The sequence below is a fragment of the Coturnix japonica genome, chromosome 4, assembly GCF_054131305.1.
Source record: "Coturnix japonica strain WE chromosome 4, WE-NBRP24, whole genome shotgun sequence".
NCBI lineage: Eukaryota > Metazoa > Chordata > Aves > Galliformes > Phasianidae > Coturnix > Coturnix japonica.
In genome coordinates, this window is record NC_140666.1 from 61,551,468 (window position 1) to 61,561,642 (window position 10,175).

Consider the following 10,175-nt stretch of genomic DNA (forward strand, 5'->3'; position numbering starts at 1 on the left):
ATATATCTGGAACTAAGATTGTGTGTTCTCCTGAGAATGTTTTTAGTTATAACATTGTGAATATAAACATGTTATCACTCTTATGATAGAATCATAATGTTGATATGTTGTCAATATGTTATAACATAGATAATAATCTATGTTATCTTACTCTTATGGATTAGATTTTCTCACTCATCTACTCTTATGGATTAGATTTTCTTTGTAATACAGTAAGGTAGATGAATAAAGGAGACCATACCACACTTTTTTTTTTTTTTTTTTTTTTTTGTATGGTGGATGATAGTATATATAGGTCATTTCCCTTTTGTTCTTCTGCATGAAAAAAATGCAGATACAGTCCAAAGTACTCACTCGGTTGTGCTAATCTGAATGTAGGGTGATGAGAACTGGACTAATAAAACTATAGAACCCATCAGGCAGTTCTAAACTGGAAGATGTCTCTTTAAGGTAGGAAAAACAAGCACATTATGAGTGCCAAATGGCTCTGCTTGATTTCATTGCACCTGGTTGATTATATAAGCTACCACTGCCTTTGAGCTAAGAAATGCAAATACTCTATTTCTGTGAGTATTATCAATGTGTAACTATACACCTTGTCTGAGAAACTGTTAGCATTATAGGAGTGATGCTGGTACTCTCTACACAAAAACATGTCAAAATAAAGACAATTAATACCTAACTTGGTGAAGAGAGTCAAAGCATAATATTCAGAAAGTGCTTATTTTTATAGGACTCAGATTACAAAGTCAGCTTCTATAAGCTCTGTATACTTTTCATGCCTGCTTGAAGTTAAGGGATTCTGAAAGCATGAAGTACCCATAATCACTTGATAGTCTGTCCGGCTGATCCAAGAAGATACAGGAGGTGTGAAGGAATAGTGGACTGAAGTATGTTCTTCAAACACGCTTTCTGTTGTTAAATGCTGCAGAACTGTTCAGTGACCCTAAAATCTAAGTACTGAAATGTAATGGCCTAGTGGGAGATTTATCATTGCTATGAATAGAAGTCCCATGAACCTGTTATACCTTTCTTGTTCTTGTGTGTGATTTTTATACTTCTGTGTATGATGGTTTTTACCATACATGAATACAGTTTCTTTTTATCTAGTATTCTTAAGTGTTAGGATCTTAGGGTTTGTAATAGAGGTTTGATTGTTCCACAGAATAGTAAGAACATTGAGAAAGGATTTGGTGTAATGCAGCAGTATGCAGGTGAAGCACCTCCACCTATACTAAATTATCAGTGAATAAATGGAAGAAGAAGGAGGTTAAGAGTAGTGTCCTTTACAGTTCTGTGGTGTTCTGGAAAGGTTTAACCCTAACAGATGAAGTGAAGATGATAAATCATGCTGTCAGTTTTGACCAATCGAGCAATGAAATGGCAATAACAGGAAAGTGTTGCCTAGCTTGATCCTTTTCCTTTCTTTTTTTTAATTTGCAAAAAAAAAAATTTGCCAGCAACTGCTACTTTCTGTAAGAGACTGACAGTTATTCTCTTTTGAAATGTTTTACATCCTGTAAACATTGTAATTATTATTCTGTAAGGGGTAAGGAATATTTTCTCTGAATTATCAGCTGCAATAGGAAGGGACATTAGTTTAGCTTGAGTGAGAATTGGTATGGTGTTTTGTCTAAACTGTTCATCTACACTTTTGCTTTTTTTTTTTGTTTGGACTTATTTTATATCCATATGTGGGTCTGCTCTAGGAAATCAATTACTGTAGAATCCCTTGTAGTTTTATTTACCAGTAAGTGACTTGTCCACAAAAACAAACAAACAAACAAAACCCACATAAATTTAAGGAGGCATTTGCTTTTTTTTTTTTTTTTTTTTTTTTTTTTTTTAACAAGTGGTCATGTATCATCTCTCAGTTGGGAGTGGCAGTTGAAAGGATAATCTTTTTTCTTTGTAACCATCTGACAATAATTTCTTCCATGGCAGTCTGTGGAAAGACTTTGACTGACTTTAAGAGATGGACTTAAGCTGCTAATGAAAATTTCATCCTGACATACGCAGCATAACAAAGTATGCTTTTTGAGACTCAAAGATCTCTATCTGAACAGAATCAGTTTTCTGATGGAGCTGTAAACCACTTGTGGATGACTGTTCAGAGTAATGGGTGCCTGACAGAAGACTGCAGTTCTTCTGACTTCTTTACTTGATTCCTAAAGAGAACTCTATCTTCTTGTCCAGGTCCTTTTCAATGAAGAAATGATGTGGTTCACTGTGTAGGCAAAAAGAATTGAAATATTCTTGTCATGAAGCAGTACTACACCAGCAATTTCTGAGCTCCAGTATGGTGGGAATTTCAAAGTGAGTAACTGGAAGTTTCTGGTCTCTATACTGTGGTGGAGATTAATTACCTGTGCAGTACAAAATATAGGTGCTGTAAAACTGTTTTCTTATAACTCTACAGTGTAGTGGGAAGGCTGTATCCTTAGGGGAGCTACAAGTATACACATGGTTTCTGGAACTGCAGGAGCTTTCATTTGTCTCTGAATGATTTATTCATAGAGGCATTAATTTGAAAGATGAAAAAGATTTCAGAATTCTAACAATGCATAAACAGAATATTTTACAGTATTTCTAGTTAATATCTAATGAGACAACACATCTTTCCTGGGATTCCTGCTTCTAACTCCAATTATTGTTAATGAGAATTTTATGCCCCCTGCATTAAAAAGAGTATGTTAGGGATACTTGCTCAAGCAACAACCTGTGGCTATATATTCATATTTAATACCTCAAAGGGATATTAAGATAGTGTGTGTTCCTGTATGTCTGTAATTAATATTGTCATCAATTCTAAATATGGAAGCTTGCTGTAAATTTTGAATCTAGATTCAGGTAGGGACTCTGACCATCCAGCATCCCAGGCTTTTTGAGCTGTAGTGGTTAGTAGATAATCTCTCTAGGATGTATGCTACATTTTTTATTACAGATTTTAGCTATAGCAGCAGCTACATTATTTCAGAGAAATAAAAAAGACATCTGCTACAAAAGCCCATCAGTGTAGCCCATCTGACTGTATTGAGTACTGTATATGCTACGTATATTTTACAACCTCAGGTTAATGGAACCACCTAACTGCTGATATAGGAAAATTACTTTTATGCTCACAGTGAAATATAGACAAATCCATAGGAAGTTACTGAAAGTCACATGTGGTTACTCAAGTTTGACCAAACAAAAAATTATTCTTGTCTAATCAAATGTTAATCTAATGGGATTAGAGATGATGTGAGAAAACGTAGATTCTTTAATTAAGGTAAAACAATAATTTATTTATTTAAAACCACTACCTTCCTTTGAGCTGATGGTCTGCACCAATTGGTTTCATTGAATTGGCACCTGTTATTAGGGAACTTTCACCTAACTATGCACAGACTTATTTAGTATGAGCAGTCTCTAGGGATGACTTTGAGCTATAAGTGAAGATGTTTCCTTTGCAGTTATACTGCTATTTTCTTCAGGGAAAAAGAAAACAATCAAACAACAAAGAACAACTAATAACAGAAACAATAAACAAAACCCGCCTGATGCTTGAGTGTAGTGTAAGTGAAATTCAGACAACATGGTCATGTACGCAATCTGCCATTAAAGTTTTTTATATCATTTACTGATATCTATAGTCAAGTAGTTCTCTTTATACACTTAAAAGATGCAAGTCATTTTCAGCACAGTTATTTACATTAATTTACAATGTAATCTACAAAAATACAGTATTTCATATTTTGTATGCATGCCAGATTCCTTTAAAAGAAACAGTTACTTTTCTCCCTCTAATTCAAATTAGAAATCTTTGACTTATGGTGAAAAAATGAACACATATTCTTAGAGAATCCAGTTGGGTATTCTGTGTATTTATATTCAAATTCAGTGATGTTTAAGCTTTGACTTTTCTATAAAAGTAGCAGACAAAAGATGTTGTCTTTTAGTAGTGGTATGGCATGACCTCTGGAAGTGCAGTTCCCACTTTGCTATTTATTGCTAAGTATCTGTCTATTTATATCTAGAAAATATAATTGGGAATTAGTCAAGCAAGTTGGAAAATGTGCTTCTCAATCCTTTACCTAGCCCATTAAGTACACTGGTTCTTGTTAAACTCTCTGAGCATCTGGAATTTCTTTTTGTTTGTCTTGGACTTGGTAAATATTTTCAGCTCTGAGCAACTTAGTAGTGTCTCATCTGTGCTGAAAGATTCCATCTCTATGGTTAAATCCTTCTACTGTTGGTGTTTTCTGAGGAGTCTAGTCTCACGGGTGTGCTGCAGAAAAGACATGTGTAGCTGAATGATGTTATCTGTGCTATAAAAAAGTGTTGCCAGAAAGAGGCAGGTAGGGATAACGGCTTTTACTAGGCACAGATAATCTTAGCAGCATTTGCCTTGATTGTGAGGAAATCCGGTTCTACTTGCAGTAGGGTTTTGAAACACATGTATCTCATGAAAGAATGCTCATCATTGGTTCTCTGAGCTAGAATAATGCCACCATAATGCCTAGTTCTGGAGCACTTCTCCTATTGGGAAAGATTATTTCTAATGCCTACCAGAGAGAAGTTGACTTATTCACTGAAGAATCAGGGTTGAAATCTCTTGTTTGTTTGTTTGTTTGTTTATTTGTTTTAATCTCATCTAATGCAGCCATAGATATCCTCATTATGCATATAAATGTCTAAATCCTTTTTGAACCTTGCTAAACTTTTGTTCTTAATATATCTCAAGGAAAACTGCCACAGGTTAATTACGTACTGTGTAGAAATATTTATCTCCTTCGATAATTGCTTGTGTTCAACATCAGTGGTTTGGTTTTGTGCTATAAATTGTGTTAAATAGTAATATCTAATTTGTGTTCAGTTTTTAAATTATTTTGTATGTCTTTGTGTTGGGCTTATATGTCTTTTATTTCTCCATCACAAAGTACAAGACTTTTGAAGCTCTTCTATATTCTAAATCTTTCCATTTCCATTCAATCTTTCCAGTTGCAGATGTCTTTCCTTAATACTTCAGCAGTGAACTGGACTGAGGATAAGCTGTAACTCACCAATCATTCTGTTTTCTTCCAGTAATGAAGTTAACTGCTGAAATTCAATTATGTGCTTCACTGGCATTCAAAATAGAGACAGATATGCAGTTCTATCCGAACACCTCCCATTACAATGGTCTGACCGCTTCTGATTTATTCTTTTTTTTTCCATTGTGCACCATTCTGAACCTGTTTTATTTGAATATACTAGAAAGGCATTTCCTGTTTTTCTATTGTGGAATTATTTTAGTTTTCCATTGCTTGCTGTTGTTTTCTTTCCCTCTGGTTAGCGTTATTGTTAAATCCTGTTGTGCTTGTTTCAGCATCAAGTCCTTTTACTTCAATCTTGATGAGAAGACATGTTTTTCAATGCATGTTTTGTTATCTTTTCATGGGTATTAGTAGTACTTACTATCACAGAATGCTTAAGCGCTCTGTAGAAATCAGCAGATTTTAACAGCAAATAGCACGTTGCTGAACAAGATTAATGAAGTACTGAAAACAAACAAAAGGATGGAAAGAGAATCTTACTTAGGACTACAGGTTAGCTAAAACAGCTCAGTTTGAGGATTAAATTCAAGAGGATACCTAATTTGCTACTCATTTCTTTAGAAGACTGAGTCCTTCAATTATGGTGAGCATGTGGAATCATCACATACTAATCCCTGATGTTTTTGAGGACAAAAGCAGAGATGAAGCACTTCCCCAATAAGCCTGTCCATATGGTTACACTGACCTACTGAGAACATGCTGTGCATTCTCTAGCATCTGAGACCTCCAAGATACTATTATTAGAATCTCTGTTTTCAGTACTCCTTTATTAGCAATATTGTTTGTGAAATAATTTGGGCTGATGATGATTCTGACTGAGGGAGTAAGAAAGTGGTGATGCTGCTAACTTGAACACTGCTTGAGAAGATGCCAACTTCCACTCTGTATACAGTCAGAGAAGTTGTCACTGTTCCCAGAGGCAGAGGCTCATTCTATATAGTCAGCAATCTTTTTGTGTGCATCTGTACAGTCTGAATTGAATTTGTGACTTGGAGGATTGCCTTATGATGTTTCTGTAATTAATTGTTTCAAGTACGGTTGGAACTTTATGTGGAAAAGGATACAAACAGCAAGAGGCAAATTTAATCTCCTTAGTTGACTGTGGCTATGAATTTATGATTGCCTTTGTAAATAACTGGTGGCTGGAAAATGTTCCTAAGTTTATCCCCTCTCTCTATAGAGGTTGCCATTCCTCTAGTCTGCCTATGAAGAATTCACAGTTTTTCTTAACCTACTTCAGACTGGGCCATCTGGCCTGAAATAGATAAGGAGCTATCACTTGAGTCTTTTTGTCAGGAGAACTGTAAGGACAAAGCTCTCCAGCTGGTGTGTGGATAAGTTGAGAATATCCATTGTCTGTCCCAAGTTCTAGTTGTCTGAGCAAGAAATGGTCTTGTACAGATTTTCAAACCCTCTTTCTTAGCTTCCAGTTGTTTCAGACAGTAGCGGAGCTTAAAGTTGCTCTTGCCTATATTACTTAACTTGATTCAAACATAGAAAAGATCATTCATATTAGACTCCCCTCACTTTTTATTCCACTGCATGTGTTAAACAATACCTGTAGGCACTGTGTGAGTGCACCAGGCACTGCTCACTACTGCCTCAAAACAGATCAGAATTTTCAGCAGTGTATTTGTGTGTGTCATTCCTCACTTCATGCTTGGTCCTTGCTTGAATAAACTGCACTTACAAATCACTATAAATTGGGTGATTTGTATTGCAATGAACAGGAAGCTGAGCAGTGGTTTTAAATAACACTTGACAAGCTCTGTTAAGATTTCTTCTCTGGAAAAATCTTGCTTGTTTTTGGAACTGAGGTTATTAAGCTTCATGACCAAAATTTAATTATTGTATTTATATTGTTTATTAAGCATATTATGATCCTTTAGGTCCCTCATGTTAGGGATTATTCCAAGAGTTACTTTCGATGGAGGATTTTCTTGCTCTTTGGTGTGGAATCTGCTGGAATAATTAAAGATCATGTCCTAGATTTCAAGGTCAGTGCATAAGTAACAATGCACAACATTGTCAAGTAAGCAAGGCCGCTCAGTTAGTGAAATTTTAAAATTTTGCTCTAAGCTCTTCCTGAATATACTATGAAAATTGGGCAAGTCCAATCTAAAATGATCCTGATATCATTAGACCAGATGAGATTATTTTCATTATAGATAATCCCATTTGCTGACCAGTGCTAGAATTACAGATAACTACATGCAAAATGAGGACTGCTTGTGGTTTGATAATTATATCTATCTTTTATAGCAATATCACATGCATTCTTTACCTTCTCTGTGCTGCGTTTTGCATCATTTCTTGCAAGGTTGTTGTTTGTCCAGTAGTCTAGATCACTGCTTCATTCAATTTGTTTTGTTTTGTCTTTTTCTTTTTCTCTTAAATTTCCCCGTACTTGTAGTTTAATTAGAAACAACTCTGTGTTAACAGATAAAGAAAAATACAAAGACGAAGCATTGTAGAAGATTGGCTGTTTTGTTTGCATTATTTTACAAGATTTCTAAGCAATTGATGACACATCAGCCATCAATCGAACTCCATAGCCAGAGAGACACTTAAAAATGTTAGTGCTTAACAGTGCTCGAAATACCCACCTGTCCTGCATTCTACCCTGCAATTGCAGGTTGAATGAAAGGTAGATTTATGTAATTATTTGCATTTCAAACACTATCTGCCAGTAATCATTGTTGATATTTGCTGCTGTTTTGCTCTTGGTATTCTCAGCAATTTAACAGAACAAAATTCAGCATGCAGAGCAAAATATAAGAATTAAAATCTGTCCTTGGGGTGCAAAAATATATAAGAAAAATAAATGTAAAATTAGGAAATAGATAACACCTATATTCCTTAAAGGTGCATAATATTTCTGTAGTTCAGAACATTAACACTTGCTGTTTTCAGGCATGGGACTTTTCTATTTTTGGACTCTCACCATAATATCAGTGGTGGTAATGGATGAAGCACAACTCTTTTTTTTTTTTTTTTTTTTTGGTGTTGCTGTCCAGTACTCCAGTGACTGAAGATATAAATAAGACCTATATAGAATAGAAAGTTAAATGATAGTCTAGATCAACTCATGACTAACTTTAGTTTATGAATAGAGAATATTTGGCTTTCTATCTCTGTACCATTTAGATTAGATTCAGTAATAACTACATTCAGCAATGTTAAGTAAATCTGTATTTCTTTTATCTTCAAAGCATGTAAACAGTTTCAGGTAATACATTCCTGGTGGTGTAGCTGAAAATTTTTCCTTAATGTACACAGAAGTGAGGCTTCTGTAAATAGGAAGGCTAAAACCACAAAGTTGGGAGACATCAGATGCAAACTAAGAACCATGAAAATCTAGCCCTGGAGATTTGTACTTAATACTAGTTCAAGGTTCCAAGCTCATGAATTCACTAGAATGTGTTTAAGTGAATGCTGAGATTCTTTATCTTTTGCACCATTCATGGTGTTGAGTTTAAAATTATGCTTCTGTTCAAGAGTTTATATATATATATATATATGGAAACCTTTTCTGAGGAAGATATAGTCTTTTTGGGGAAACAATTTATAATTTTCTTATTGGGAATATTCAAAAGCTCAAACTGTGGGTACTTTATAAGCAAATTTGAGAGGTAACTTTGCCTTGAGTATAGCGATACTTAGTTTCTAGCCAGAGCAATCATCATGCTGCTCTTTCAAGAGATGCCTTCAAGCTGAAACTATCCACACAGCAGAACCCTCCTCCTTCATAACATACCATGTTAGCACTTGCATTTTCTAGTCTCTGCTGTTCTTTTCTCCCTTTCTCACAATACGACCTCTGTTTAAGTGCAAACACGTTCTTGGTGCAAAACTCTATCTGCAATTGTTTGTCAATGAAATTTTCCCTTAACTGTATTTATGTGACATCAGTTTAGGTAATTTAGATTTCTCACTTAAAAATGTGTATTAAAGTATAAATGCTGATAAAAAGTTGCCATTCAGCTATGGGATTAAAAAATAATAGTGCTATTGGAGGCAGGTTGTTAAATTATCTTGAGAATAAATTAATGACATTTCCTAAAAATTCTGGCTTAGGTTACTGGTATTCTGAGAAAATATTTTTTCCATTTTTTTTTTTTTTTTTTTTTGCACATTGGAGAATAGCCAATATCTTACTTAACGTACTGACTTACCACATGTGCCAATCAAATATTCAAGCTCTCAAGGTTGCTTGGTGTTTTAAAGGGAAGACATTTTTAGTTTTTGCCTTTGAGAGAGCAGGTCAAGCGCTCTATCCAGCATTAATGATTTTCTCAGTTCATCAGCTGATTGACTCAGTAACTTGACTATTATTAACCCAGGTCATTAAATGCTTTTAACCCTTTTCCACAGAGTGAAGGTAGCTCTCAAGTATGAACAACTTCAATGAACGTATTAATTTCATGCAATTGCCATTTGCCCAGCCACATGGGATTGCTTCAGTGATGCTTTTTATAAAGACTTTTTTGTTCATTTTACTGTACTGGAGATTTTTACAAAGAGATGAAGCACTATGTGTTGAGGTGTCAATAAAGACTACATCAGGAGAAGCTAGTATCTTCTACATAAGTGTAAAAGGCACATACATGTAAAGCAGATGATAAAACATCAAGAGGGGGGAGAAGTGGTATAATAAAGAAAAAATCAAAGGTCAGCAAAGAAAACTTTACTCATGGTAAATTCAGTTACTATAGAAATACGACATACCCTCTGCTGAAACAGAGCGGTGGTTTTTTGTTGTTGTTTGTTTTTTGGTAAATAATATTGATGTTTAGCTGAATCTTCTTGCTATGACTGAAAGTGGGTGCTATGTCATTAAATTAACACAAATAAGATCTTAACTACCCCTTCTCCGTCCTCATTAAGGTTAGAGATAACACACTAGTGCATTAAAGTCTGTAAAGGGATTAACTAACAGTAGAAAAGATTCTTCTTGTCTCCCTGGAAGTTGATGATATTGTAGAGGTATGTGGAGTTCTTCAGCCTTGAAGTTGACCTATACGAGACTTATTCCCCAAACAGCAGATACATTACCTACATTTAAAATCATTACTTGGTTTTAGGATAAAGCTAGTA